At 55.2% G+C, this 26239-nt stretch overlaps 27 non-coding genes across 27 annotated transcripts; all 27 read right to left on the reverse strand.

Moving 5' to 3' along the window:
* Window positions 1-273: 273 nt before the first annotated feature.
* Window positions 274-393, reverse strand: LOC126089372 (5S ribosomal RNA). The gene has a single exon (XR_007520700.1). It is a non-coding gene; the product is annotated as a 5S ribosomal RNA (ribosomal RNA).
* Window positions 394-1241: 848 nt separating this feature from the next.
* Window positions 1242-1360, reverse strand: LOC126090375 (5S ribosomal RNA). Its single transcript, XR_007521213.1, has one exon. It is a non-coding gene; the product is annotated as a 5S ribosomal RNA (ribosomal RNA).
* An 846-nt stretch (window positions 1361-2206) lies between these two features.
* Window positions 2207-2325, reverse strand: LOC126090376 (5S ribosomal RNA). The gene has a single exon (XR_007521214.1). It is a non-coding gene; the product is annotated as a 5S ribosomal RNA (ribosomal RNA).
* Window positions 2326-3171: 846 nt separating this feature from the next.
* Window positions 3172-3290, reverse strand: LOC126090377 (5S ribosomal RNA). Its single transcript, XR_007521215.1, has one exon. It is a non-coding gene; the product is annotated as a 5S ribosomal RNA (ribosomal RNA).
* An 846-nt stretch (window positions 3291-4136) lies between these two features.
* LOC126090378 (5S ribosomal RNA) lies at window positions 4137-4255 on the reverse strand. Its single transcript, XR_007521216.1, has one exon. It is a non-coding gene; the product is annotated as a 5S ribosomal RNA (ribosomal RNA).
* An 846-nt stretch (window positions 4256-5101) lies between these two features.
* Window positions 5102-5220, reverse strand: LOC126090379 (5S ribosomal RNA). Its single transcript, XR_007521217.1, has one exon. It is a non-coding gene; the product is annotated as a 5S ribosomal RNA (ribosomal RNA).
* Window positions 5221-6066: 846 nt separating this feature from the next.
* LOC126090380 (5S ribosomal RNA) lies at window positions 6067-6185 on the reverse strand. Its single transcript, XR_007521218.1, has one exon. It is a non-coding gene; the product is annotated as a 5S ribosomal RNA (ribosomal RNA).
* An 846-nt stretch (window positions 6186-7031) lies between these two features.
* LOC126090381 (5S ribosomal RNA) lies at window positions 7032-7150 on the reverse strand. Its single transcript, XR_007521219.1, has one exon. It is a non-coding gene; the product is annotated as a 5S ribosomal RNA (ribosomal RNA).
* An 849-nt stretch (window positions 7151-7999) lies between these two features.
* Window positions 8000-8118, reverse strand: LOC126090382 (5S ribosomal RNA). Its single transcript, XR_007521220.1, has one exon. It is a non-coding gene; the product is annotated as a 5S ribosomal RNA (ribosomal RNA).
* Window positions 8119-8964: 846 nt separating this feature from the next.
* LOC126090383 (5S ribosomal RNA) lies at window positions 8965-9083 on the reverse strand. The gene has a single exon (XR_007521221.1). It is a non-coding gene; the product is annotated as a 5S ribosomal RNA (ribosomal RNA).
* Window positions 9084-9929: 846 nt separating this feature from the next.
* Window positions 9930-10048, reverse strand: LOC126090384 (5S ribosomal RNA). Its single transcript, XR_007521222.1, has one exon. It is a non-coding gene; the product is annotated as a 5S ribosomal RNA (ribosomal RNA).
* Window positions 10049-10894: 846 nt separating this feature from the next.
* LOC126090386 (5S ribosomal RNA) lies at window positions 10895-11013 on the reverse strand. Its single transcript, XR_007521224.1, has one exon. It is a non-coding gene; the product is annotated as a 5S ribosomal RNA (ribosomal RNA).
* Window positions 11014-11859: 846 nt separating this feature from the next.
* Window positions 11860-11978, reverse strand: LOC126090388 (5S ribosomal RNA). Its single transcript, XR_007521225.1, has one exon. It is a non-coding gene; the product is annotated as a 5S ribosomal RNA (ribosomal RNA).
* Window positions 11979-12824: 846 nt separating this feature from the next.
* On the reverse strand, window positions 12825-12943 carry LOC126090389 (5S ribosomal RNA). The gene has a single exon (XR_007521226.1). It is a non-coding gene; the product is annotated as a 5S ribosomal RNA (ribosomal RNA).
* An 846-nt stretch (window positions 12944-13789) lies between these two features.
* On the reverse strand, window positions 13790-13908 carry LOC126089151 (5S ribosomal RNA). Its single transcript, XR_007520489.1, has one exon. It is a non-coding gene; the product is annotated as a 5S ribosomal RNA (ribosomal RNA).
* An 846-nt stretch (window positions 13909-14754) lies between these two features.
* LOC126090390 (5S ribosomal RNA) lies at window positions 14755-14873 on the reverse strand. Its single transcript, XR_007521227.1, has one exon. It is a non-coding gene; the product is annotated as a 5S ribosomal RNA (ribosomal RNA).
* An 846-nt stretch (window positions 14874-15719) lies between these two features.
* On the reverse strand, window positions 15720-15838 carry LOC126090391 (5S ribosomal RNA). The gene has a single exon (XR_007521228.1). It is a non-coding gene; the product is annotated as a 5S ribosomal RNA (ribosomal RNA).
* An 856-nt stretch (window positions 15839-16694) lies between these two features.
* On the reverse strand, window positions 16695-16813 carry LOC126090392 (5S ribosomal RNA). The gene has a single exon (XR_007521229.1). It is a non-coding gene; the product is annotated as a 5S ribosomal RNA (ribosomal RNA).
* An 846-nt stretch (window positions 16814-17659) lies between these two features.
* On the reverse strand, window positions 17660-17778 carry LOC126090394 (5S ribosomal RNA). The gene has a single exon (XR_007521230.1). It is a non-coding gene; the product is annotated as a 5S ribosomal RNA (ribosomal RNA).
* Window positions 17779-18624: 846 nt separating this feature from the next.
* On the reverse strand, window positions 18625-18743 carry LOC126090395 (5S ribosomal RNA). The gene has a single exon (XR_007521231.1). It is a non-coding gene; the product is annotated as a 5S ribosomal RNA (ribosomal RNA).
* An 839-nt stretch (window positions 18744-19582) lies between these two features.
* LOC126089455 (5S ribosomal RNA) lies at window positions 19583-19701 on the reverse strand. Its single transcript, XR_007520778.1, has one exon. It is a non-coding gene; the product is annotated as a 5S ribosomal RNA (ribosomal RNA).
* Window positions 19702-20547: 846 nt separating this feature from the next.
* On the reverse strand, window positions 20548-20666 carry LOC126090396 (5S ribosomal RNA). Its single transcript, XR_007521232.1, has one exon. It is a non-coding gene; the product is annotated as a 5S ribosomal RNA (ribosomal RNA).
* An 846-nt stretch (window positions 20667-21512) lies between these two features.
* On the reverse strand, window positions 21513-21631 carry LOC126090397 (5S ribosomal RNA). The gene has a single exon (XR_007521233.1). It is a non-coding gene; the product is annotated as a 5S ribosomal RNA (ribosomal RNA).
* Window positions 21632-22480: 849 nt separating this feature from the next.
* Window positions 22481-22599, reverse strand: LOC126089356 (5S ribosomal RNA). Its single transcript, XR_007520684.1, has one exon. It is a non-coding gene; the product is annotated as a 5S ribosomal RNA (ribosomal RNA).
* An 846-nt stretch (window positions 22600-23445) lies between these two features.
* Window positions 23446-23564, reverse strand: LOC126090399 (5S ribosomal RNA). The gene has a single exon (XR_007521235.1). It is a non-coding gene; the product is annotated as a 5S ribosomal RNA (ribosomal RNA).
* Window positions 23565-24421: 857 nt separating this feature from the next.
* On the reverse strand, window positions 24422-24540 carry LOC126090400 (5S ribosomal RNA). Its single transcript, XR_007521236.1, has one exon. It is a non-coding gene; the product is annotated as a 5S ribosomal RNA (ribosomal RNA).
* An 841-nt stretch (window positions 24541-25381) lies between these two features.
* Window positions 25382-25500, reverse strand: LOC126090401 (5S ribosomal RNA). Its single transcript, XR_007521237.1, has one exon. It is a non-coding gene; the product is annotated as a 5S ribosomal RNA (ribosomal RNA).
* Between the last annotated feature and the right edge of the window lie 739 nt (window positions 25501-26239).

The following is a 26239-nucleotide window of genomic DNA, read 5'->3' on the forward strand; positions in this document are numbered from 1 at the left end:
TCGTGGTTACAAATCAAATTTGGAACTCTACACTCCTACACAACAATAGGCGGTGACGTATTTCAGAAATCACCTGCCGATTCGTACTGTTTTGTCGTTTTCAAAGTCTTTTTGGCAAACTTGGTTAGCACATTCTCCCTCAAACTGAGTTAATTACTGCATTTTCGTACCATTACAGTAGTTTAAAAGGCTTAAGGAAGCATCTTTGTCACAACAGAAGGTAGTTTGAAATTTGGGATGGCGACATAACAAAAAAAAAAAAAACAGGAAGGGAGCCAACAGCACCCGGGTTTCCCAGGCGGTCACCCATCCAAGTACTAGCCGGGCCCGATGATGCTTAACTTCGGTGATCGGACGAGAACCGGTGTATTCATCATTGGTATGGCCGTTGGCGCTCATCTAATGTAGGAGCACGGCAGAATTCGCGTTCGGCTTTTCTCCCAACACACAAATGTTAGGTTTCGGGCCGCATTTGACGAAAGCGCTTCCTTCCGCAACCGCCAGTTCCTCGAGGACGGCGCGGGGAGGCGCGCCCGGCGTCCCAGCAGAGTGACGGCCGAATTGGCGGGCGCACCGCCGCGTGTGTGAGACGCACTGCTGCTCGTTGCAACCCCCTGTCATTCGCTGGGCGCGTGCAGCCTTCGACACTAGCGGAGGACGCATCTTGTCCCTGGTGTTCAGCGGAGGGCCTGTGCGGGGTGTGGCAGTGTCGTGCTGAGGGCCCACTGGTAGCGATGTGGGCTTCCTCGCCTCGCCTCGCCCTCGCCTCGCCTCGCCTCACACCAGGTGTCTGCGTAGTTTGCAGTGCATTCGCACCATTCCTATCCCTGTCCCCTGTCCCCGTCCCGACTTGTCCCGACTTTGCTCGACTGCCGCTCGCTGCCGCTCGGGTCGTGGTCCATATGACAGCGCAAGCACGACAAACGTCTGCGGGACGAGACGAGACGAGACGAGACGACTAAGGAATAAGTTCGTGGTTACAAATCAAATTTGGAACTCAACACACCTACACAACAATAGGCGGTGACGTATTTCAGAAATCACCTGCCGATTCGTAGTGTTTTGTCGTTTTCAAAGTCTTCTTGGCAAACTTGGTTAGCACATTCTCCCTCAAACTGAGTTAATTACTGCATTTTCGTTCCATTACAGTAGTTTAAAAGGCTTAAGGAAGCATCTTTGTCACAACAGAAAGGTAGTTTGAAAATTGGGCTGGCGACATAACAAAAAAAAAACAGTAAGGGAGCCAACAGCACCCGGGTTTCCCAGGCGGTCACCCATCCAAGTACTAGCCGGGCCCGATGATGCTTAACTTCGGTGATCGGACGAGAACCGGTGTATTCATCATGGTATGGCCGTTGGCGCTCATCTAATGTAGGAGCACGGCAGAATTCGCGTTCGGCTTTTCTCCCAACACACAAAATGTTAGTTTTCGGCCGCATTTGACGAAAGCGCTTCCTTCCGCAACCGCCAGTTCCTCGAGGACGGCGCGGGGAGGCGCGCCCGGCGTCCCAGCAGAGTGACGGCCGAATTGGCGGGCGCACCGCCGCGTGTGTGAGACGCACTGCTGCTCGTTGCACCCCCTGTCATTCGCTGGGCGCGTGCAGCCTTCGACACTAGCGGAGGACGCATCTTGTCCCTGGTGTTCAGCGGAGGGCCTGTGCGGGGTGTGGCAGTGTCGTGCTGGAGGGCCCACTGGTAGCGATGTGGGCTTCCTCGCCTCGCCTCGCCTCGCCTCGCCTCGCCTCACACCAGGTGTCTGCGTAGTTTGCAGTGCATTCGCACCATTCCTATCCCTGTCCCTGTCCCCGTCCCGACTTGTCCCGACTTTGCTCGACTGCCGCTCGCTGCCGCTCGGGTCGTGGTCCATATGACAGCGCAAGCACGACAAACGTCTGCGGGACGAGACGAGACGAGACGAGACGACTAAGGAATAAGTTCGTGGTTACAAATCAAATTTGGAACTCAACACACCTACACAACAATAGGCGGTGACGTATTTCAGAAATCACCTGCCGATTCGTAGTGTTTTGTCGTTTTCAAAGTCTTCTTGGCAAACTTGGTTAGCACATTCTCCCTCAAACTGAGTTAATTACTGCATTTTCGTTCCATTACAGTAGTTTAAAAGGCTTAAGGAAGCATCTTTGTCACAACAGAAAGGTAGTTTGAAAATTGGGCTGGCGACATAACAAAAAAAAAACAGTAAGGGAGCCAACAGCACCCGGGTTTCCCAGGCGGTCACCCATCCAAGTACTAGCCGGGCCCGATGATGCTTAACTTCGGTGATCGGACGAGAACCGGTGTATTCATCATGGTATGGCCGTTGGCGCTCATCTAATGTAGGAGCACGGCAGAATTCGCGTTCGGCTTTTCTCCCAACACACAAAATGTTAGTTTTCGGCCGCATTTGACGAAAGCGCTTCCTTCCGCAACCGCCAGTTCCTCGAGGACGGCGCGGGGAGGCGCGCCCGGCGTCCCAGCAGAGTGACGGCCGAATTGGCGGGCGCACCGCCGCGTGTGTGAGACGCACTGCTGCTCGTTGCACCCCCTGTCATTCGCTGGGCGCGTGCAGCCTTCGACACTAGCGGAGGACGCATCTTGTCCCTGGTGTTCAGCGGAGGGCCTGTGCGGGGTGTGGCAGTGTCGTGCTGGAGGGCCCACTGGTAGCGATGTGGGCTTCCTCGCCTCGCCTCGCCTCGCCTCGCCTCGCCTCACACCAGGTGTCTGCGTAGTTTGCAGTGCATTCGCACCATTCCTATCCCTGTCCCTGTCCCCGTCCCGACTTGTCCCGACTTTGCTCGACTGCCGCTCGCTGCCGCTCGGGTCGTGGTCCATATGACAGCGCAAGCACGACAAACGTCTGCGGGACGAGACGAGACGAGACGAGACGACTAAGGAATAAGTTCGTGGTTACAAATCAAATTTGGAACTCAACACACCTACACAACAATAGGCGGTGACGTATTTCAGAAATCACCTGCCGATTCGTAGTGTTTTGTCGTTTTCAAAGTCTTCTTGGCAAACTTGGTTAGCACATTCTCCCTCAAACTGAGTTAATTACTGCATTTTCGTTCCATTACAGTAGTTTAAAAGGCTTAAGGAAGCATCTTTGTCACAACAGAAAGGTAGTTTGAAAATTGGGCTGGCGACATAACAAAAAAAAAACAGTAAGGGAGCCAACAGCACCCGGGTTTCCCAGGCGGTCACCCATCCAAGTACTAGCCGGGCCCGATGATGCTTAACTTCGGTGATCGGACGAGAACCGGTGTATTCATCATGGTATGGCCGTTGGCGCTCATCTAATGTAGGAGCACGGCAGAATTCGCGTTCGGCTTTTCTCCCAACACACAAAATGTTAGTTTTCGGCCGCATTTGACGAAAGCGCTTCCTTCCGCAACCGCCAGTTCCTCGAGGACGGCGCGGGGAGGCGCGCCCGGCGTCCCAGCAGAGTGACGGCCGAATTGGCGGGCGCACCGCCGCGTGTGTGAGACGCACTGCTGCTCGTTGCACCCCCTGTCATTCGCTGGGCGCGTGCAGCCTTCGACACTAGCGGAGGACGCATCTTGTCCCTGGTGTTCAGCGGAGGGCCTGTGCGGGGTGTGGCAGTGTCGTGCTGGAGGGCCCACTGGTAGCGATGTGGGCTTCCTCGCCTCGCCTCGCCTCGCCTCGCCTCGCCTCACACCAGGTGTCTGCGTAGTTTGCAGTGCATTCGCACCATTCCTATCCCTGTCCCTGTCCCCGTCCCGACTTGTCCCGACTTTGCTCGACTGCCGCTCGCTGCCGCTCGGGTCGTGGTCCATATGACAGCGCAAGCACGACAAACGTCTGCGGGACGAGACGAGACGAGACGAGACGACTAAGGAATAAGTTCGTGGTTACAAATCAAATTTGGAACTCAACACACCTACACAACAATAGGCGGTGACGTATTTCAGAAATCACCTGCCGATTCGTAGTGTTTTGTCGTTTTCAAAGTCTTCTTGGCAAACTTGGTTAGCACATTCTCCCTCAAACTGAGTTAATTACTGCATTTTCGTTCCATTACAGTAGTTTAAAAGGCTTAAGGAAGCATCTTTGTCACAACAGAAAGGTAGTTTGAAAATTGGGCTGGCGACATAACAAAAAAAAAACAGTAAGGGAGCCAACAGCACCCGGGTTTCCCAGGCGGTCACCCATCCAAGTACTAGCCGGGCCCGATGATGCTTAACTTCGGTGATCGGACGAGAACCGGTGTATTCATCATGGTATGGCCGTTGGCGCTCATCTAATGTAGGAGCACGGCAGAATTCGCGTTCGGCTTTTCTCCCAACACACAAAATGTTAGTTTTCGGCCGCATTTGACGAAAGCGCTTCCTTCCGCAACCGCCAGTTCCTCGAGGACGGCGCGGGGAGGCGCGCCCGGCGTCCCAGCAGAGTGACGGCCGAATTGGCGGGCGCACCGCCGCGTGTGTGAGACGCACTGCTGCTCGTTGCACCCCCTGTCATTCGCTGGGCGCGTGCAGCCTTCGACACTAGCGGAGGACGCATCTTGTCCCTGGTGTTCAGCGGAGGGCCTGTGCGGGGTGTGGCAGTGTCGTGCTGGAGGGCCCACTGGTAGCGATGTGGGCTTCCTCGCCTCGCCTCGCCTCGCCTCGCCTCGCCTCACACCAGGTGTCTGCGTAGTTTGCAGTGCATTCGCACCATTCCTATCCCTGTCCCTGTCCCCGTCCCGACTTGTCCCGACTTTGCTCGACTGCCGCTCGCTGCCGCTCGGGTCGTGGTCCATATGACAGCGCAAGCACGACAAACGTCTGCGGGACGAGACGAGACGAGACGAGACGACTAAGGAATAAGTTCGTGGTTACAAATCAAATTTGGAACTCAACACACCTACACAACAATAGGCGGTGACGTATTTCAGAAATCACCTGCCGATTCGTAGTGTTTTGTCGTTTTCAAAGTCTTCTTGGCAAACTTGGTTAGCACATTCTCCCTCAAACTGAGTTAATTACTGCATTTTCGTTCCATTACAGTAGTTTAAAAGGCTTAAGGAAGCATCTTTGTCACAACAGAAAGGTAGTTTGAAAATTGGGCTGGCGACATAACAAAAAAAAAACAGTAAGGGAGCCAACAGCACCCGGGTTTCCCAGGCGGTCACCCATCCAAGTACTAGCCGGGCCCGATGATGCTTAACTTCGGTGATCGGACGAGAACCGGTGTATTCATCATGGTATGGCCGTTGGCGCTTATCTAATGTAGGAGCACGGCAGAATTCGCGTTCGGCTTTTCTCCCAACACACAAAATGTTAGTTTTCGGCCGCATTTGACGGAAGCGCTTCCTTCCGCAACCGCCAGTTCCTCGAGGACGGCGCGGGGAGGCGCGCCCGGCGTCCCAGCAGAGTGACGGCCGAATTGGCGGGCGCACCGCCGCGTGTGTGAGACGCACTGCTGCTCGTTGCACCCCCTGTCATTCGCTGGGCGCGTGCAGCCTTCGACACTAGCGGAGGACGCATCTTGTCCCTGGTGTTCAGCGGAGGGCCTGTGCGGGGTGTGGCAGTGTCGTGCTGGAGGGCCCACTGGTAGCGATGTGGGCTTCCTCGCCTCGCCTCGCCTCGCCTCGCCTCGCCTCACACCAGGTGTCTGCGTAGTTTGCAGTGCATTCGCACCATTCCTATCCCTGTCCCTGTCCCCGTCCCGACTTGTCCCGACTTTGCTCGACTGCCGCTCGCTGCCGCTCGGGTCGTGGTCCATATGACAGCGCAAGCACGACAAACGTCTGCGGGACGAGACGAGACGAGACGAGACGACTAAGGAATAAGTTCGTGGTTACAAATCAAATTTGGAACTCAACACACCTACACAACAATAGGCGGTGACGTATTTCAGAAATCACCTGCCGATTCGTAGTGTTTTGTCGTTTTCAAAGTCTTCTTGGCAAACTTGGTTAGCACATTCTCCCTCAAACTGAGTTAATTACTGCATTTTCGTTCCATTACAGTAGTTTAAAAGGCTTAAGGAAGCATCTTTGTCACAACAGAAAGGTAGTTTGAAAATTGGGCTGGCGACATAACAAAAAAAAAACAGTAAGGGAGCCAACAGCACCCGGGTTTCCCAGGCGGTCACCCATCCAAGTACTAGCCGGGCCCGATGATGCTTAACTTCGGTGATCGGACGAGAACCGGTGTATTCATCATGGTATGGCCGTTGGCGCTCATCTAATGTAGGAGCACGGCAGAATTCGCGTTCGGCTTTTCTCCCAACACACAAAATGTTAGTTTTCGGCCGCATTTGACGAAAGCGCTTCCTTCCGCAACCGCCAGTTCCTCGAGGACGGCGCGGGGAGGCGCGCCCGGCGTCCCAGCAGAGTGACGGCCGAATTGGCGGGCGCACCGCCGCGTGTGTGAGACGCACTGCTGCTCGTTGCACCCCCTGTCATTCGCTGGGCGCGTGCAGCCTTCGACACTAGCGGAGGACGCATCTTGTCCCTGGTGTTCAGCGGAGGGCCTGTGCGGGGTGTGGCAGTGTCGTGCTGGAGGGCCCACTGGTAGCGATGTGGGCTTCCTCGCCTCGCCTCGCCTCGCCTCGCCTCGCCTCACACCAGGTGTCTGCGTAGTTTGCAGTGCATTCGCACCATTCCTATCCCTGTCCCTGTCCCCGTCCCGACTTGTCCCGACTTTGCTCGACTGCCGCTCGCTGCCGCTCGGGTCGTGGTCCATATGACAGCGCAAGCACGACAAACGTCTGCGGGACGAGACGAGACGAGACGAGACGACTAAGGAATAAGTTCGTGGTTACAAATCAAATTTGGAACTCAACACACCTACACAACAATAGGCGGTGACGTATTTCAGAAATCACCTGCCGATTCGTAGTGTTTTGTCGTTTTCAAAGTCTTCTTGGCAAACTTGGTTAGCACATTCTCCCTCAAACTGAGTTAATTACTGCATTTTCGTTCCATTACAGTAGTTTAAAAGGCTTAAGGAAGCATCTTTGTCACAACAGAAAGGTAGTTTGAAAATTGGGCTGGCGACATAACAAAAAAAAAACAGTAAGGGAGCCAACAGCACCCGGGTTTCCCAGGCGGTCACCCATCCAAGTACTAGCCGGGCCCGATGATGCTTAACTTCGGTGATCGGACGAGAACCGGTGTATTCATCATGGTATGGCCGTTGGCGCTCATCTAATGTAGGAGCACGGCAGAATTCGCGTTCGGCTTTTCTCCCAACACACAAAATGTTAGTTTTCGGCCGCATTTGACGAAAGCGCTTCCTTCCGCAACCGCCAGTTCCTCGAGGACGGCGCGGGGAGGCGCGCCCGGCGTCCCAGCAGAGTGACGGCCGAATTGGCGGGCGCACCGCCGCGTGTGTGAGACGCACTGCTGCTCGTTGCACCCCCTGTCATTCGCTGGGCGCGTGCAGCCTTCGACACTAGCGGAGGACGCATCTTGTCCCTGGTGTTCAGCGGAGGGCCTGTGCGGGGTGTGGCAGTGTCGTGCTGGAGGGCCCACTGGTAGCGATGTGGGCTTCCTCGCCTCGCCTCGCCTCGCCTCGCCTCGCCTCACACCAGGTGTCTGCGTAGTTTGCAGTGCATTCGCACCATTCCTATCCCTGTCCCTGTCCCCGTCCCGACTTGTCCCGACTTTGCTCGACTGCCGCTCGCTGCCGCTCGGGTCGTGGTCCATATGACAGCGCAAGCACGACAAACGTCTGCGGGACGAGACGAGACGAGACGAGACGACTAAGGAATAAGTTCGTGGTTACAAATCAAATTTGGAACTCAACACACCTACACAACAATAGGCGGTGACGTATTTCAGAAATCACCTGCCGATTCGTAGTGTTTTGTCGTTTTCAAAGTCTTCTTGGCAAACTTGGTTAGCACATTCTCCCTCAAACTGAGTTAATTACTGCATTTTCGTTCCATTACAGTAGTTTAAAAGGCTTAAGGAAGCATCTTTGTCACAACAGAAAGGTAGTTTGAAAATTGGGCTGGCGACATAACAAAAAAAAAAAAACAGTAAGGGAGCCAACAGCACCCGGGTTTCCCAGGCGGTCACCCATCCAAGTACTAGCCGGGCCCGATGATGCTTAACTTCGGTGATCGGACGAGAACCGGTGTATTCATCATGGTATGGCCGTTGGCGCTCATCTAATGTAGGAGCACGGCAGAATTCGCGTTCGGCTTTTCTCCCAACACACAAAATGTTAGTTTTCGGCCGCATTTGACGAAAGCGCTTCCTTCCGCAACCGCCAGTTCCTCGAGGACGGCGCGGGGAGGCGCGCCCGGCGTCCCAGCAGAGTGACGGCCGAATTGGCGGGCGCACCGCCGCGTGTGTGAGACGCACTGCTGCTCGTTGCACCCCCTGTCATTCGCTGGGCGCGTGCAGCCTTCGACACTAGCGGAGGACGCATCTTGTCCCTGGTGTTCAGCGGAGGGCCTGTGCGGGGTGTGGCAGTGTCGTGCTGGAGGGCCCACTGGTAGCGATGTGGGCTTCCTCGCCTCGCCTCGCCTCGCCTCGCCTCGCCTCACACCAGGTGTCTGCGTAGTTTGCAGTGCATTCGCACCATTCCTATCCCTGTCCCTGTCCCCGTCCCGACTTGTCCCGACTTTGCTCGACTGCCGCTCGCTGCCGCTCGGGTCGTGGTCCATATGACAGCGCAAGCACGACAAACGTCTGCGGGACGAGACGAGACGAGACGAGACGACTAAGGAATAAGTTCGTGGTTACAAATCAAATTTGGAACTCAACACACCTACACAACAATAGGCGGTGACGTATTTCAGAAATCACCTGCCGATTCGTAGTGTTTTGTCGTTTTCAAAGTCTTCTTGGCAAACTTGGTTAGCACATTCTCCCTCAAACTGAGTTAATTACTGCATTTTCGTTCCATTACAGTAGTTTAAAAGGCTTAAGGAAGCATCTTTGTCACAACAGAAAGGTAGTTTGAAAATTGGGCTGGCGACATAACAAAAAAAAAACAGTAAGGGAGCCAACAGCACCCGGGTTTCCCAGGCGGTCACCCATCCAAGTACTAGCCGGGCCCGATGATGCTTAACTTCGGTGATCGGACGAGAACCGGTGTATTCATCATGGTATGGCCGTTGGCGCTCATCTAATGTAGGAGCACGGCAGAATTCGCGTTCGGCTTTTCTCCCAACACACAAAATGTTAGTTTTCGGCCGCATTTGACGAAAGCGCTTCCTTCCGCAACCGCCAGTTCCTCGAGGACGGCGCGGGGAGGCGCGCCCGGCGTCCCAGCAGAGTGACGGCCGAATTGGCGGGCGCACCGCCGCGTGTGTGAGACGCACTGCTGCTCGTTGCACCCCCTGTCATTCGCTGGGCGCGTGCAGCCTTCGACACTAGCGGAGGACGCATCTTGTCCCTGGTGTTCAGCGGAGGGCCTGTGCGGGGTGTGGCAGTGTCGTGCTGGAGGGCCCACTGGTAGCGATGTGGGCTTCCTCGCCTCGCCTCGCCTCGCCTCGCCTCGCCTCACACCAGGTGTCTGCGTAGTTTGCAGTGCATTCGCACCATTCCTATCCCTGTCCCTGTCCCCGTCCCGACTTGTCCCGACTTTGCTCGACTGCCGCTCGCTGCCGCTCGGGTCGTGGTCCATATGACAGCGCAAGCACGACAAACGTCTGCGGGACGAGACGAGACGAGACGAGACGACTAAGGAATAAGTTCGTGGTTACAAATCAAATTTGGAACTCAACACACCTACACAACAATAGGCGGTGACGTATTTCAGAAATCACCTGCCGATTCGTAGTGTTTTGTCGTTTTCAAAGTCTTCTTGGCAAACTTGGTTAGCACATTCTCCCTCAAACTGAGTTAATTACTGCATTTTCGTTCCATTACAGTAGTTTAAAAGGCTTAAGGAAGCATCTTTGTCACAACAGAAAGGTAGTTTGAAAATTGGGCTGGCGACATAACAAAAAAAAAACAGTAAGGGAGCCAACAGCACCCGGGTTTCCCAGGCGGTCACCCATCCAAGTACTAGCCGGGCCCGATGATGCTTAACTTCGGTGATCGGACGAGAACCGGTGTATTCATCATGGTATGGCCGTTGGCGCTCATCTAATGTAGGAGCACGGCAGAATTCGCGTTCGGCTTTTCTCCCAACACACAAAATGTTAGTTTTCGGCCGCATTTGACGAAAGCGCTTCCTTCCGCAACCGCCAGTTCCTCGAGGACGGCGCGGGGAGGCGCGCCCGGCGTCCCAGCAGAGTGACGGCCGAATTGGCGGGCGCACCGCCGCGTGTGTGAGACGCACTGCTGCTCGTTGCACCCCCTGTCATTCGCTGGGCGCGTGCAGCCTTCGACACTAGCGGAGGACGCATCTTGTCCCTGGTGTTCAGCGGAGGGCCTGTGCGGGGTGTGGCAGTGTCGTGCTGGAGGGCCCACTGGTAGCGATGTGGGCTTCCTCGCCTCGCCTCGCCTCGCCTCGCCTCGCCTCACACCAGGTGTCTGCGTAGTTTGCAGTGCATTCGCACCATTCCTATCCCTGTCCCTGTCCCCGTCCCGACTTGTCCCGACTTTGCTCGACTGCCGCTCGCTGCCGCTCGGGTCGTGGTCCATATGACAGCGCAAGCACGACAAACGTCTGCGGGACGAGACGAGACGAGACGAGACGACTAAGGAATAAGTTCGTGGTTACAAATCAAATTTGGAACTCAACACACCTACACAACAATAGGCGGTGACGTATTTCAGAAATCACCTGCCGATTCGTAGTGTTTTGTCGTTTTCAAAGTCTTCTTGGCAAACTTGGTTAGCACATTCTCCCTCAAACTGAGTTAATTACTGCATTTTCGTTCCATTACAGTAGTTTAAAAGGCTTAAGGAAGCATCTTTGTCACAACAGAAAGGTAGTTTGAAAATTGGGCTGGCGACATAACAAAAAAAAAACAGTAAGGGAGCCAACAGCACCCGGGTTTCCCAGGCGGTCACCCATCCAAGTACTAGCCGGGCCCGATGATGCTTAACTTCGGTGATCGGACGAGAACCGGTGTATTCATCATGGTATGGCCGTTGGCGCTCATCTAATGTAGGAGCACGGCAGAATTCGCGGTCGGCTTTTCTCCCAACACACAAAATGTTAGTTTTCGGCCGCATTTGACGAAAGCGCTTCCTTCCGCAACCGCCAGTTCCTCGAGGACGGCGCGGGGAGGCGCGCCCGGCGTCCCAGCAGAGTGACGGCCGAATTGGCGGGCGCACCGCCGCGTGTGTGAGACGCACTGCTGCTCGTTGCACCCCCTGTCATTCGCTGGGCGCGTGCAGCCTTCGACACTAGCGGAGGACGCATCTTGTCCCTGGTGTTCAGCGGAGGGCCTGTGCGGGGTGTGGCAGTGTCGTGCTGGAGGGCCCACTGGTAGCGATGTGGGCTTCCTCGCCTCGCCTCGCCTCGCCTCGCCTCGCCTCACACCAGGTGTCTGCGTAGTTTGCAGTGCATTCGCACCATTCCTATCCCTGTCCCTGTCCCCGTCCCGACTTGTCCCGACTTTGCTCGACTGCCGCTCGCTGCCGCTCGGGTCGTGGTCCATATGACAGCGCAAGCACGACAAACGTCTGCGGGACGAGACGAGACGAGACGAGACGACTAAGGAATAAGTTCGTGGTTACAAATCAAATTTGGAACTCAACACACCTACACAACAATAGGCGGTGACGTATTTCAGAAATCACCTGCCGATTCGTAGTGTTTTGTCGTTTTCAAAGTCTTCTTGGCAAACTTGGTTAGCACATTCTCCCTCAAACTGAGTTAATTACTGCATTTTCGTTCCATTACAGTAGTTTAAAAGGCTTAAGGAAGCATCTTTGTCACAACAGAAAGGTAGTTTGAAAATTGGGCTGGCGACATAACAAAAAAAAAACAGTAAGGGAGCCAACAGCACCCGGGTTTCCCAGGCGGTCACCCATCCAAGTACTAGCCGGGCCCGATGATGCTTAACTTCGGTGATCGGACGAGAACCGGTGTATTCATCATGGTATGGCCGTTGGCGCTCATCTAATGTAGGAGCACGGCAGAATTCGCGTTCGGCTTTTCTCCCAACACACAAAATGTTAGTTTTCGGCCGCATTTGACGAAAGCGCTTCCTTCCGCAACCGCCAGTTCCTCGAGGACGGCGCGGGGAGGCGCGCCCGGCGTCCCAGCAGAGTGACGGCCGAATTGGCGGGCGCACCGCCGCGTGTGTGAGACGCACTGCTGCTCGTTGCACCCCCTGTCATTCGCTGGGCGCGTGCAGCCTTCGACACTAGCGGAGGACGCATCTTGTCCCTGGTGTTCAGCGGAGGGCCTGTGCGGGGTGTGGCAGTGTCGTGCTGGAGGGCCCACTGGTAGCGATGTGGGCTTCCTCGCCTCGCCTCGCCTCGCCTCGCCTCGCCTCACACCAGGTGTCTGCGTAGTTTGCAGTGCATTCGCACCATTCCTATCCCTGTCCCTGTCCCCGTCCCGACTTGTCCCGACTTTGCTCGACTGCCGCTCGCTGCCGCTCGGGTCGTGGTCCATATGACAGCGCAAGCACGACAAACGTCTGCGGGACGAGACGAGACGAGACGAGACGACTAAGGAATAAGTTCGTGGTTACAAATCAAATTTGGAACTCAACACACCTACACAACAATAGGCGGTGACGTATTTCAGAAATCACCTGCCGATTCGTAGTGTTTTGTCGTTTTCAAAGTCTTCTTGGCAAACTTGGTTAGCACATTCTCCCTCAAACTGAGTTAATTACTGCATTTTCGTTCCATTACAGTAGTTTAAAAGGCTTAAGGAAGCATCTTTGTCACAACAGAAAGGTAGTTTGAAAATTGGGCTGGCGACATAACAAAAAAAAAACAGTAAGGGAGCCAACAGCACCCGGGTTTCCCAGGCGGTCACCCATCCAAGTACTAGCCGGGCCCGATGATGCTTAACTTCGGTGATCGGACGAGAACCGGTGTATTCATCATGGTATGGCCGTTGGCGCTCATCTAATGTAGGAGCACGGCAGAATTCGCGGTCGGCTTTTCTCCCAACACACAAAATGTTAGTTTTCGGCCGCATTTGACGAAAGCGCTTCCTTCCGCAACCGCCAGTTCCTCGAGGACGGCGCGGGGAGGCGCGCCCGGCGTCCCAGCAGAGTGACGGCCGAATTGGCGGGCGCACCGCCGCGTGTGTGAGACGCACTGCTGCTCGTTGCACCCCCTGTCATTCGCTGGGCGCGTGCAGCCTTCGACACTAGCGGAGGACGCATCTTGTCCCTGGTGTTCAGCGGAGGGCCTGTGCGGGGTGTGGCAGTGTCGTGCTGGAGGGCCCACTGGTAGCGATGTGGGCTTCCTCGCCTCGCCTCGCCTCGCCTCGCCTCGCCTCACACCAGGTGTCTGCGTAGTTTGCAGTGCATTCGCACCATTCCTATCCCTGTCCCTGTCCCCGTCCCGACTTGTCCCGACTTTGCTCGACTGCCGCTCGCTGCCGCTCGGGTCGTGGTCCATATGACAGCGCAAGCACGACAAACGTCTGCGGGACGAGACGAGACGAGACGAGACGACTAAGGAATAAGTTCGTGGTTACAAATCAAATTTGGAACTCAACACACCTACACAACAATAGGCGGTGACGTATTTCAGAAATCACCTGCCGATTCGTAGTGTTTTGTCGTTTTCAAAGTCTTCTTGGCAAACTTGGTTAGCACATTCTCCCTCAAACTGAGTTAATTACTGCATTTTCGTTCCATTACAGTAGTTTAAAAGGCTTAAGGAAGCATCTTTGTCACAACAGAAAGGTAGTTTGAAAATTGGGCTGGCGACATAACAAAAAAAAAACAGTAAGGGAGCCAACAGCACCCGGGTTTCCCAGGCGGTCACCCATCCAAGTACTAGCCGGGCCCGATGATGCTTAACTTCAGTGATCGGACGAGAACCGGTGTATTCATCATGGTATGGCCGTTGGCGCTCATCTAATGTAGGAGCACGGCAGAATTCGCGTTCGGCTTTTCTCCCAACACACAAAATGTTAGTTTTCGGCCGCATTTGACGAAAGCGCTTCCTTCCGCAACCGCCAGTTCCTCGAGGACGGCGCGGGGAGGCGCGCCCGGCGTCCCAGCAGAGTGACGGCCGAATTGGCGGGCGCACCGCCGCGTGTGTGAGACGCACTGCTGCTCGTTGCACCCCCTGTCATTCGCTGGGCGCGTGCAGCCTTCGACACTAGCGGAGGACGCATCTTGTCCCTGGTGTTCAGCGGAGGGCCTGTGCGGGGTGTGGCAGTGTCGTGCTGGAGGGCCCACTGGTAGCGATGTGGGCTTCCTCGCCTCGCCTCGCCTCGCCTCGCCTCGCCTCACACCAGGTGTCTGCGTAGTTTGCAGTGCATTCGCACCATTCCTATCCCTGTCCCTGTCCCCGTCCCGACTTGTCCCGACTTTGCTCGACTGCCGCTCGCTGCCGCTCGGGTCGTGGTCCATATGACAGCGCAAGCACGACAAACGTCTGCGGGACGAGACGAGACGAGACGAGACGACTAAGGAATAAGTTCGTGGTTACAAATCAAATTTGGAACTCAACACACCTACACAACAATAGGCGGTGACGTATTTCAGAAATCACCTGCCGATTCGTAGTGTTTTGTCGTTTTCAAAGTCTTCTTGGCAAACTTGGTTAGCACATTCTCCCTCAAACTGAGTTAATTACTGCATTTTCGTTCCATTACAGTAGTTTAAAAGGCTTAAGGAAGCATCTTTGTCACAACAGAAAGGTAGTTTGAAAATTGGGCTGGCGACATAACAAAAAAAAAACAGTAAGGGAGCCAACAGCACCCGGGTTTCCCAGGCGGTCACCCATCCAAGTACTAGCCGGGCCCGATGATGCTTAACTTCGGTGATCGGACGAGAACCGGTGTATTCATCATGGTATGGCCGTTGGCGCTCATCTAATGTAGGAGCACGGCAGAATTCGCGTTCGGCTTTTCTCCCAACACACAAAATGTTAGTTTTCGGCCGCATTTGACGAAAGCGCTTCCTTCCGCAACCGCCAGTTCCTCGAGGACGGCGCGGGGAGGCGCGCCCGGCGTCCCAGCAGAGTGACGGCCGAATTGGCGGGCGCACCGCCGCGTGTGTGAGACGCACTGCTGCTCGTTGCACCCCCTGTCATTCGCTGGGCGCGTGCAGCCTTCGACACTAGCGGAGGACGCATCTTGTCCCTGGTGTTCAGCGGAGGGCCTGTGCGGGGTGTGGCAGTGTCGTGCTGGAGGGCCCACTGGTAGCGATGTGGGCTTCCTCGCCTCGCCTCGCCTCGCCTCGCCACGCCTCACACCAGGTGTCTGCGTAGTTTGCAGTGCATTCGCACCATTCCTATCCCTGTCCCTGTCCCCGTCCCGACTTGTCCCGACTTTGCTCGACTGCCGCTCGCTGCCGCTCGGGTCGTGGTCCATATGACAGCGCAAGCACGACAAACGTCTGCGGGACGAGACGAGACGAGACGAGACGACTAAGGAATAAGTTCGTGGTTACAAATCAAATTTGGAACTCAACACACCTACACAACAATAGGCGGTGACGTATTTCAGAAATCACCTGCCGATTCGTAGTGTTTTGTCGTTTTCAAAGTCTTCTTGGCAAACTTGGTTAGCACATTCTCCCTCAAACTGAGTTAATTACTGCATTTTCGTTCCATTACAGTAGTTTAAAAGGCTTAAGGAAGCATCTTTGTCACAACAGAAAGGTAGTTTGAAAATTGGGCTGGCGACATAACAAAAAAAAAACAGTAAGGGAGCCAACAGCACCCGGGTTTCCCAGGCGGTCACCCATCCAAGTACTAGCCGGGCCCGATGATGCTTAACTTCGGTGATCGGACGAGAACCGGTGTATTCATCATGGTATGGCCGTTGGCGCTCATCTAATGTAGGAGCACGGCAGAATTCGCGGTCGGCTTTTCTCCCAACACACAAAATGTTAGTTTTCGGCCGCATTTGACGAAAGCGCTTCCTTCCGCAACCGCCAGTTCCTCGAGGACGGCGCGGGGAGGCGCGCCCGGCGTCCCAGCAGAGTGACGGCCGAATTGGCGGGCGCACCGCCGCGTGTGTGAGACGCACTGCTGCTCGTTGCACCCCCTGTCATTCGCTGGGCGCGTGCAGCCTTCGACACTAGCGGAGGACGCATCTTGTCCCTGGTGTTCAGCGGAGGGCCTGTGCGGGGTGTGGCAGTGTCGTGCTGGAGGGCCCACTGGTAGCGATGTGGGCTTCCTCGCCTCGCCTCGCCTCGCCTCGCCTCGCCTCACACCAGGTGTCTGCGTAGTTTGCAGTGCATTCGCACCATTCCTATCCCTGTCCCTGTCCCCGTCCCGACTTGTCCCGACTTTGCTCGACTGCCGCTCGCTGCCGCTCGCTGCCGCTCGGGTCGTGGTCCATATGACAGCGCAAGCACGACAAACGTCTGCGGGACGAGACGAGACGAGACGAGACGACTAAGGAATAAGTTCGTGGTTACAAATCAAATTTGGAACTCAACACACCTACACAACAATAGGCGGTGACGTATTTCAGAAATCACCTGCCGATTCGTAGTGTTTTGTCGTTTTCAAAGTCTTCTTGGCAAACTTGGTTAGCACATTCTCCCTCAAACTGAGTTAATTACTGCATTTTCGTTCCATTACAGTAGTTTAAAAGGCTTAAGGAAGCATCTTTGTCACAACAGAAAGGTAGTTTGAAAATTGGGCTGGCGACATAACAAAAAAAAAACAGTAAGGGAGCCAACAGCACCCGGGTTTCCCAGGCGGTCACCCATCCAAGTACTAGCCGGGCCCGATGATGCTTAACTTCGGTGATCGGACGAGAACCGGTGTATTCATCATGGTATGGCCGTTGGCGCTCATCTAATGTAGGAGCACGGCAGAATTCGCGTTCGGCTTTTCTCCCAACACACAAAATGTTAGTTTTCGGCCGCATTTGACGAAAGCGCTTCCTTCCGCAACCGCCAGTTCCTCGAGGACGGCGCGGGGAGGCGCGCCCGGCGTCCCAGCAGAGTGACGGCCGAATTGGCGGGCGCACCGCCGCGTGTGTGAGACGCACTGCTGCTCGTTGCACCCCCTGTCATTCGCTGGGCGCGTGCAGCCTTCGACACTAGCGGAGGACGCATCTTGTCCCTGGTGTTCAGCGGAGGGCCTGTGCGGGGTGTGGCAGTGTCGTGCTGGAGGGCCCACTGGTAGCGATGTGGGCTTCCTCGCCTCGCCTCGCCTCGCCTCGCCTCGCCTCACACCAGGTGTCTGCGTAGTTTGCAGTGCATTCGCACCATTCCTATCCCTGTCCCTGTCCCCGTCCCGACTTGTCCCGACTTTGCTCGACTGCCGCTCGCTGCCGCTCGGGTCGTGGTCCATATGACAGCGCAAGCACGACAAACGTCTGCGGGACGAGACGAGACGAGACGAGACGACTAAGGAATAAGTTCGTGGTTACAAATCAAATTTGGAACTCAACACACCTACACAACAATAGGCGGTGACGTATTTCAGAAATCACCTGCCGATTCGTAGTGTTTTGTCGTTTTCAAAGTCTTCTTGGCAAACTTGGTTAGCACATTCTCCCTCAAACTGAGTTAATTACTGCATTTTCGTTCCATTACAGTAGTTTAAAAGGCTTAAGGAAGCATCTTTGTCACAACAGAAAGGTAGTTTGAAAATTGGGCTGGCGACATAACAAAAAAAAAACTGTAAGGGAGCCAACAGCACCCGGGTTTCCCAGGCGGTCACCCATCCAAGTACTAGCCGGGCCCGATGATGCTTAACTTCGGTGATCGGACGAGAACCGGTGTATTCATCATGGTATGGCCGTTGGCGCTCATCTAATGTAGGAGCACGGCAGAATTCGCGTTCGGCTTTTCTCCCAACACACAAAATGTTAGTTTTCGGCCGCATTTGACGAAAGCGCTTCCTTCCGCAACCGCCAGTTCCTCGAGGACGGCGCGGGGAGGCGCGCCCGGCGTCCCAGCAGAGTGACGGCCGAATTGGCGGGCGCACCGCCGCGTGTGTGAGACGCACTGCTGCTCGTTGCACCCCCTGTCATTCGCTGGGCGCGTGCAGCCTTCGACACTAGCGGAGGACGCATCTTGTCCCTGGTGTTCAGCGGAGGGCCTGTGCGGGGTGTGGCAGTGTCGTGCTGGAGGGCCCACTGGTAGCGATGTGGGCTTCCTCGCCTCGCCTCGCCTCGCCTCGCCTCGCCTCACACCAGGTGTCTGCGTAGTTTGCAGTGCATTCGCACCATTCCTATCCCTGTCCCTGTCCCCGTCCCGACTTGTCCCGACTTTGCTCGACTGCCGCTCGCTGCCGCTCGGGTCGTGGTCCATATGACAGCGCAAGCACGACAAACGTCTGCGGGACGAGACGAGACGAGACGAGACGACTAAGGAATAAGTTCGTGGTTACAAATCAAATTTGGAACTCAACACACCTACACAACAATAGGCGGTGACGTATTTCAGAAATCACCTGCCGATTCGTAGTGTTTTGTCGTTTTCAAAGTCTTCTTGGCAAACTTGGTTAGCACATTCTCCCTCAAACTGAGTTAATTACTGCATTTTCGTTCCATTACAGTAGTTTAAAAGGCTTAAGGAAGCATCTTTGTCACAACAGAAAGGTAGTTTGAAAATTGGGCTGGCGACATAACAAAAAAAAAACAGTAAGGGAGCCAACAGCACCCGGGTTTCCCAGGCGGTCACCCATCCAAGTACTAGCCGGGCCCGATGATGCTTAACTTCGGTGATCGGACGAGAACCGGTGTATTCATCATGGTATGGCCGTTGGCGCTCATCTAATGTAGGAGCACGGCAGAATTCGCGTTCGGCTTTTCTCCCAACACACAAAATGTTAGTTTTCGGCCGCATTTGACGAAAGCGCTTCCTTCCGCAACCGCCAGTTCCTCGAGGACGGCGCGGGGAGGCGCGCCCGGCGTCCCAGCAGAGTGACGGCCGAATTGGCGGGCGCACCGCCGCGTGTGTGAGACGCACTGCTGCTCGTTGCACCCCCTGTCATTCGCTGGGCGCGTGCAGCCTTCGACACTAGCGGAGGACGCATCTTGTCCCTGGTGTTCAGCGGAGGGCCTGTGCGGGGTGTGGCAGTGTCGTGCTGGAGGGCCCACTGGTAGCGATGTGGGCTTCCTCGCCTCGCCTCGCCTCGCCTCGCCTCACACCAGGTGTCTGCGTAAGTTTGCAGTGCATTCGCACCATTCCTATCCCTGTCCCTGTCCCCGTCCCGACTTGTCCCGACTTTGCTCGACTGCCGCTCGCTGCCGCTCGGGTCGTAGTCCATATGACAGCGCAAGCACGACAAACGTCTGCGGGACGAGACGAGACGAGACGACTAAGGAATAAATTCGTGGTTACAAATCAAATTTGGAACTCTACACTCCTACACAACAATAGGCGGTGACGTATTTCAGAAATCACCTGCCGATTCGTACTGTTTTGTCGTTTTCAAAGTCTTTTTGGCAAACTTGGTTAGCACATTCTCCCTCAAACTGAGTTAATTACTGCATTTTCGTACCATTACAGTAGTTTAAAAGGCTTAAGGAAGCATCTTTGTCACAACAGAAAGGTAGTTTGAAATTTGGGATGGCGACATAACAAAAAAAAAAAACAGGAAGGGAGCCAACAGCACCCGGGTTTCCCAGGCGGTCACCCATCCAAGTACTAGCCGGTCCCGATGATGCTTAACTTCGGTGATCGGACGAGAACCGGTGTATTCATCATGGTATGGGCGTTGGCGCTCATCTAATGTAGGAGCACGGCAGAATTCGCGTTCGGCTTTTCTCCCAACACACAAAATGTTAGTTTTCGGCCGCATTTGACGAAAGCGCTTCCTTCCGCAACCGCCAGTTCCTCGAGGACGGCGCGGGGAGGCGCGCCCGGCGTCCCAGCAGAGTGACGGCCGAATTGGCGGGCGCACCGCCGCGTGTGTGAGACGCACTGCTGCTCGTTGCACCCCCTGTCATTCGCTGGGCGCGTGCAGCCTTCGACACTAGCGGAGGACGCATCTTGTCCCTGGTGTTCAGCGGAGGGCCTGTGCGGGGTGTGGCAGTGTCGTGCTGGAGGGCCCACTGGTAGCGATGTGGGCTTCCTCGCCTCGCCTCGCCTCGCCTCGCCTCGCCTCACACCAGGTGTCTGCGTAGTTTGCAGTGCATTCGCACCATTCCTATCCCTGTCCCTGTCCCCGTCCCGACTTGTCCCGACTTTGCTCGACTGCCGCTCGCTGCCGCTCGGGTCGTGGTCCATATGACAGCGCAAGCACGACAAACGTCTGCGGGACGAGACGAGACGAGACGAGACGACTAAGGAATAAGTTCGTGGTTACAAATCAAATTTGGAACTCAACACACCTACACAACAATAGGCGGTGACGTATTTCAGAAATCACCTGCCGATTCGTAGTGTTTTGTCGTTTTCAAAGTCTTCTTGGCAAACTTGGTTAGCACATTCTCCCTCAAAGTGAGTTAATTACTGCATTTTCGTTCCATTACAGTAGTTTAAAAGGCTTAAGGAAGCATCTTTGTCACAACAGAAAGGTAGTTTGAAAATTGGGCTGGCGACATAACAAAAAAAAAACAGTAAGGGAGCCAACAGCACCCGGGTTTCCCAGGCGGTCACCCATCCAAGTACTAGCCGGGCCCGATGATGCTTAACTTCGGTGATCGGACGAGAACCGGTGTATTCATCATGGTATGGCCGTTGGCGCTCATCTAATGTAGGAGCACGGCAGAATTCGCGTTCGGCTTTTCTCCCAACACACAAAATGTTAGTTTTCGGCCGCATTTGACGAAAGCGCTTCCTTCCGCAACCGCCAGTTCCTCGAGGACGGCGCGGGGAGGCGCGCCCGGCGTCCCAGCAGAGTGACGGCCGAATTGGCGGGCGCACCGCCGCGTGTGTGAGACGCACTGCTGCTCGTTGCACCCCCTGTCATTCGCTGGGCGCGTGCAGCCTTCGACACTAGCGGAGGACGCATCTTGTCCCTGGTGTTCAGCGGAGGGCCTGTGCGGGGTGTGGCAGTGTCGTGCTGGAGGGCCCACTGGTAGCGATGTGGGCTTCCTCGCCTCGCCTCGCCTCGCCTCGCCTCGCCTCACACCAGGTGTCTGCGTAGTTTGCAGTGCATTCGCACCATTCCTATCCCTGTCCCTGTCCCCGTCCCGACTTGTCCCGACTTTGCTCGACTGCCGCTCGCTGCCGCTCGGGTCGTGGTCCATATGACAGCGCAAGCACGACAAACGTCTGCGGGACGAGACGAGACGAGACGAGACGACTAAGGAATAAGTTCGTGGTTACAAATCAAATTTGGAACTCAACACACCTACACAACAATAGGCGGTGACGTATTTCAGAAATCACCTGCCGATTCGTAGTGTTTTGTCGTTTTCAAAGTCTTCTTGGCAAACTTGGTTAGCACATTCTCCCTCAAACTGAGTTAATTACTGCATTTTCGTTCCATTACAGTAGTTTAAAAGGCTTAAGGAAGCATCTTTGTCACAACAGAAAGGTAGTTTGAAAATTGGGCTGGCGACATAACAAAAAAAAAACAGTAAGGGAGCCAACAGCACCCGGGTTTCCCAGGCGGTCACCCATCCAAGTACTAGCCGGGCCCGATGATGCTTAACTTCGGTGATCGGACGAGAACCGGTGTATTCATCATGGTATGGCCGTTGGCGCTCATCTAATGTAGGAGCACGGCAGAATTCGCGTTCGGCTTTTCTCCCAACACACAAAATGTTAGTTTTCGGCCGCATTTGACGAAAGCGCTTCCTTCCGCAACCGCCAGTTCCTCGAGGACGGCGCGGGGAGGCGCGCCCGGCGTCCCAGCAGAGTGACGGCCGAATTGGCGGGCGCACCGCCGCGTGTGTGAGACGCACTGCTGCTCGTTGCACCCCCTGTCATTCGCTGGGCGCGTGCAGCCTTCGACACTAGCGGAGGACGCATCTTGTCCCTGGTGTTCAGCGGAGGGCCTGTGCGGGGTGTGGCAGTGTCGTGCTGGAGGGCCCACTGGTAGCGATGTGGGCTTCCTCGCCTCGCCTCGCCTCGCCTCGCCTCGCCTCACACCAGGTGTCTGCGTAGTTTGCAGTGCATTCGCACCATTCCTATCCCTGTCCCTGTCCCCGTCCCGACTTGTCCCGACTTTGCTCGACTGCCGCTCGCTGCCGCTCGGGTCGTGGTCCATATGACAGCGCAAGCACGACAAACGTCTGCGGGACGAGACGAGACGAGACGAGACGACTAAGGAATAAGTTCGTGGTTACAAATCAAATTTGGAACTCAACACACCTACACAACAATAGGCGGTGACGTATTTCAGAAATCACCTGCCGATTCGTAGTGTTTTGTCGTTTTCAAAGTCTTCTTGGCAAACTTGGTTAGCACATTCTCCCTCAAACTGAGTTAATTACTGCATTTTCGTTCCATTACAGTAGTTTAAAAGGCTTAAGGAAGCATCTTTGTCACAACAGAAAGGTAGTTTGAAAATTGGGCTGGCGACATAACAAAAAAAAAAAAACAGTAAGGGAGCCAACAGCACCCGGGTTTCCCAGGCGGTCACCCATCCAAGTACTAGCCGGGCCCGATGATGCTTAACTTCGGTGATCGGACGAGAACCGGTGTATTCATCATGGTATGGGCGTTGGCGCTCATCTAATGTAGGAGCACGGCAGAATTCGCGTTCGGCTTTTCTCCCAACACACAAAATGTTAGTTTTCGGCCGCATTTGACGAAAGCGCTTCCTTCCGCAACCGCCAGTTCCTCGAGGACGGCGCGGGGAGGCGCGCCCGGCGTCCCAGCAGAGTGACGGCCGAATTGGCGGGCGCACCGCCGCGTGTGTGAGACGCACTGCTGCTCGTTGCACCCCCTGTCATTCGCTGGGCGCGTGCAGCCTTCGACACTAGCGGAGGACGCATCTTGTCCCTGGTGTTCAGCGGAGGGCCTGTGCGGGGTGTGGCAGTGTCGTGCTGGAGGGCCCACTGGTAGCGATGTGGGCTTCCTCGCCTCGCCTCGCCTCGCCTCGCCTCGCCTCACACCAGGTGTCTGCGTAGTTTGCAGTGCATTCGCACCATTCCTATCCCTGTCCCTGTCCCCGTCCCGACTTGTCCCGACTTTGCTCGACTGCCGCTCGCTGCCGCTCGGGTCGTGGTCCATATGACAGCGCAAGCACGACAAACGTCTGCGGGACGAGACGAGACGAGACGAGACGACTAAGGAATAAGTTCGTGGTTACAAATCAAATTTGGAACTCTACACACCTACACAACAATAGGCGGTGACGTATTTCAGAAATCACCTGCCGATTCGTAGTGTTTTGTCGTTTTCAAAGTCTTCTTGGCAAACTTGGTTAGCACATTCTCCCTCAAACTGAGTTAATTACTGCATTTTCGTTCCATTACAGTAGTTTAAAAGGCTTAAGGAAGCATCTTTGTCACAACAGAAAGGTAGTTTGAAAATTGGGCTGGCGACATAACAAAAAAAAAACAGTAAGGGAGCCAACAGCACCCGGGTTTCCCAGGCGGTCACCCATCCAAGTACTAGCCGGGCCCGATGATGCTTAACTTCGGTGATCGGACGAGAACCGGTGTATTCATCATGGTATGGCCGTTGGCGCTCATCTAATGTAGGAGCACGGCAGAATTCGCGTTCGGCTTTTCTCCCAACACACAAAATGTTAGTTTTCGGCCGCATTTGACGAAAGCGCTTCCTTCCGCAACCGCCAGTTCCTCGAGGACGGCGCGGGGAGGCGCGCCCGGCGTCCCAGCAGAGTGACGGCCGAATTGGCGGGCGCACCGCCGCGTGTGTGAGACGCACTGCTGCTCGTTGCACCCCCTGTCATTCGCTGGGCGCGTGCAGCCTTCGACACTAGCGGAGGACGCATCTTGTCCCTGGTGTTCAGCGGAGGGCCTGTGCGGGGTGTGGCAGTGTCGTGCTGGAGGGCCCACTGGTAGCGATGTGGGCTTCCTCGCCTCGCCTCGCCTCGCCTCGCCTCGCCTCACACCAGGTGTCTGCGTAGTTTGCAGTGCATTCGCACCATTCCTATCCCTGTCCCTGTCCCCGTCCCGACTTGTCCCGACTTGTCCCGACTTTGCTCGACTGCCGCTCGCTGCCGCTCGGGTCGTGGTCCATATGACAGCGCAAGCACGACAAACGTCTGCGGGACGAGACGAGACGAGACGAGACGACTAAGGAATAAGTTCGTGGTTACAAATCAAATTTGGAACTCTACACACCTACACAACAATAGGCGGTGACGTATTTCAGAAATCACCTGCCGATTCGTAGTGTTTTGTCGTTTTCAAAGTCTTCTTGGCAAACTTGGTTAGCACATTCTCCCTCAAACTGAGTTAATTACTGCATTTTCGTTCCATTACAGTAGTTTAAAAGGCTTAAGGAAGCATCTTTGTCACAACAGAAAGGTAGTTTGAAAATTGGGCTGGCGACATAACAAAAAAAAAAACAGTAAGGGAGCCAACAGCACCCGGGTTTCCCAGGCGGTCACCCATCCAAGTACTAGCCGGGCCCGATGATGCTTAACTTCGGTGATCGGACGAGAACCGGTGTATTCATCATGGTATGGCCGTTGGCGCTCATCTAATGTAGGAGCACGGCAGAATTCGCGTTCGGCTTTTCTCCCAACACACAAAATGTTAGTTTTCGGCCGCATTTGACGAAAGCGCTTCCTTCCGCAACCGCCAGTTCCTCGAGGACGGCGCGGGGAGGCGCGCCCGGCGTCCCAGCAGAGTGACGGCCGAATTGGCGGGCGCACCGCCGCGTGTGTGAGACGCACTGCTGCTCGTTGCACCCCCTGTCATTCGCTGGGCGCGTGCAGCCTTCGACACTAGCGGAGGACGCATCTTGTCCCTGGTGTTCAGCGGAGGGCCTGTGCGGGGTGTGGCAGTGTCGTGCTGGAGGGCCCACTGGTAGCGATGTGGGCTTCCTCGCCTCGCCTCGCCTCGCCTCGCCTCACACCAGGTGTCTGCGTAAGTTTGCAGTGCATTCGCACCATTCCTATCCCTGTCCCTGTCCCCGTCCCGACTTGTCCCGACTTTGCTCGACTGCCGCTCGCTGCCGCTCGGGTCGTAGTCCATATGACAGCGCAAGCACGACAAACGTCTGCGGGACGAGACGAGACGAGACGACTAAGGAATAAATTCGTGGTTACAAATCAAATTTGGAACTCTACACTCCTACACAACAATAGGCGGTGACGTATTTCAGAAATCACCTGCCGATTCGTACTGTTTTGTCGTTTTCAAAGTCTTTTTGGCAAACTTGGTTAGCACATTCTCCCTCAAACTGAGTTAATTACTGCATTTTCGTACCATTACAGTAGTTTAAAAGGCTTAAGGAAGCATCTTTGTCACAACAGAAAGGTAGTTTGAAATTTGGGATGGCGACATAACAAAAAAAAAAAAAACAGGAAGGGAGCCAACAGCACCCGGGTTTCCCAGGCGGTCACCCATCCAAGTACTAGCCGGGCCCGATGATGCTTAACTTCGGTGATCGGACGAGAACCGGTGTATTCATCATGGTATGGCCGTTGGCGCTCATCTAATGTAGGAGCACGGCAGAATTCGCGTTCGGCTTTTCTCCCAACACACAAAATGTTAGTTTTCGGCCGCATTTGACGAAAGCGCTTCCTTCCGCAACCGCCAGTTCCTCGAGGACGGCGCGGGGAGGCGCGCCCGGCGTCCCAGCAGAGTGACGGCCGAATTGGCGGGCGCACCGCCGCGTGTGTGAGACGCACTGCTGCTCGTTGCACCCCCTGTCATTCGCTGGGCGCGTGCAGCCTTCGACACTAGCGGAGGACGCATCTTGTCCCTGGTGTTCAGCGGAGGGCCTGTGCGGGGTGTGGCAGTGTCGTGCTGGAGGGCCCACTGGTAGCGATGTGGGCTTCCTCGCCTCGCCTCGCCTCGCCTCGCCTCGCCTCACACCAGGTGTCTGCGTAGTTTGCAGTGCATTCGCACCATTCCTATCCCTGTCCCTGTCCCCGTCCCGACTTGTCCCGACTTTGCTCGACTGCCGCTCGCTGCCGCTCGGGTCGTGGTCCATATGACAGCGCAAGCACGACAAACGTCTGCGGGACGAGACGAGACGAGACGAGACGACTAAGGAATAAGTTCGTGGTTACAAATCAAATTTGGAACTCAACACACCTACACAACAATAGGCGGTGACGTATTTCAGAAATCACCTGCCGATTCGTAGTGTTTTGTCGTTTTCAAAGTCTTCTTGGCAAACTTGGTTACACATTCTCCCTCAAACTGAGTTAATTACTGCATTT

The sequence above is a fragment of the Schistocerca cancellata genome, chromosome 6 (genome assembly GCF_023864275.1).
Source record: "Schistocerca cancellata isolate TAMUIC-IGC-003103 chromosome 6, iqSchCanc2.1, whole genome shotgun sequence".
Taxonomy (NCBI): Eukaryota; Metazoa; Arthropoda; class Insecta; order Orthoptera; family Acrididae; genus Schistocerca; species Schistocerca cancellata.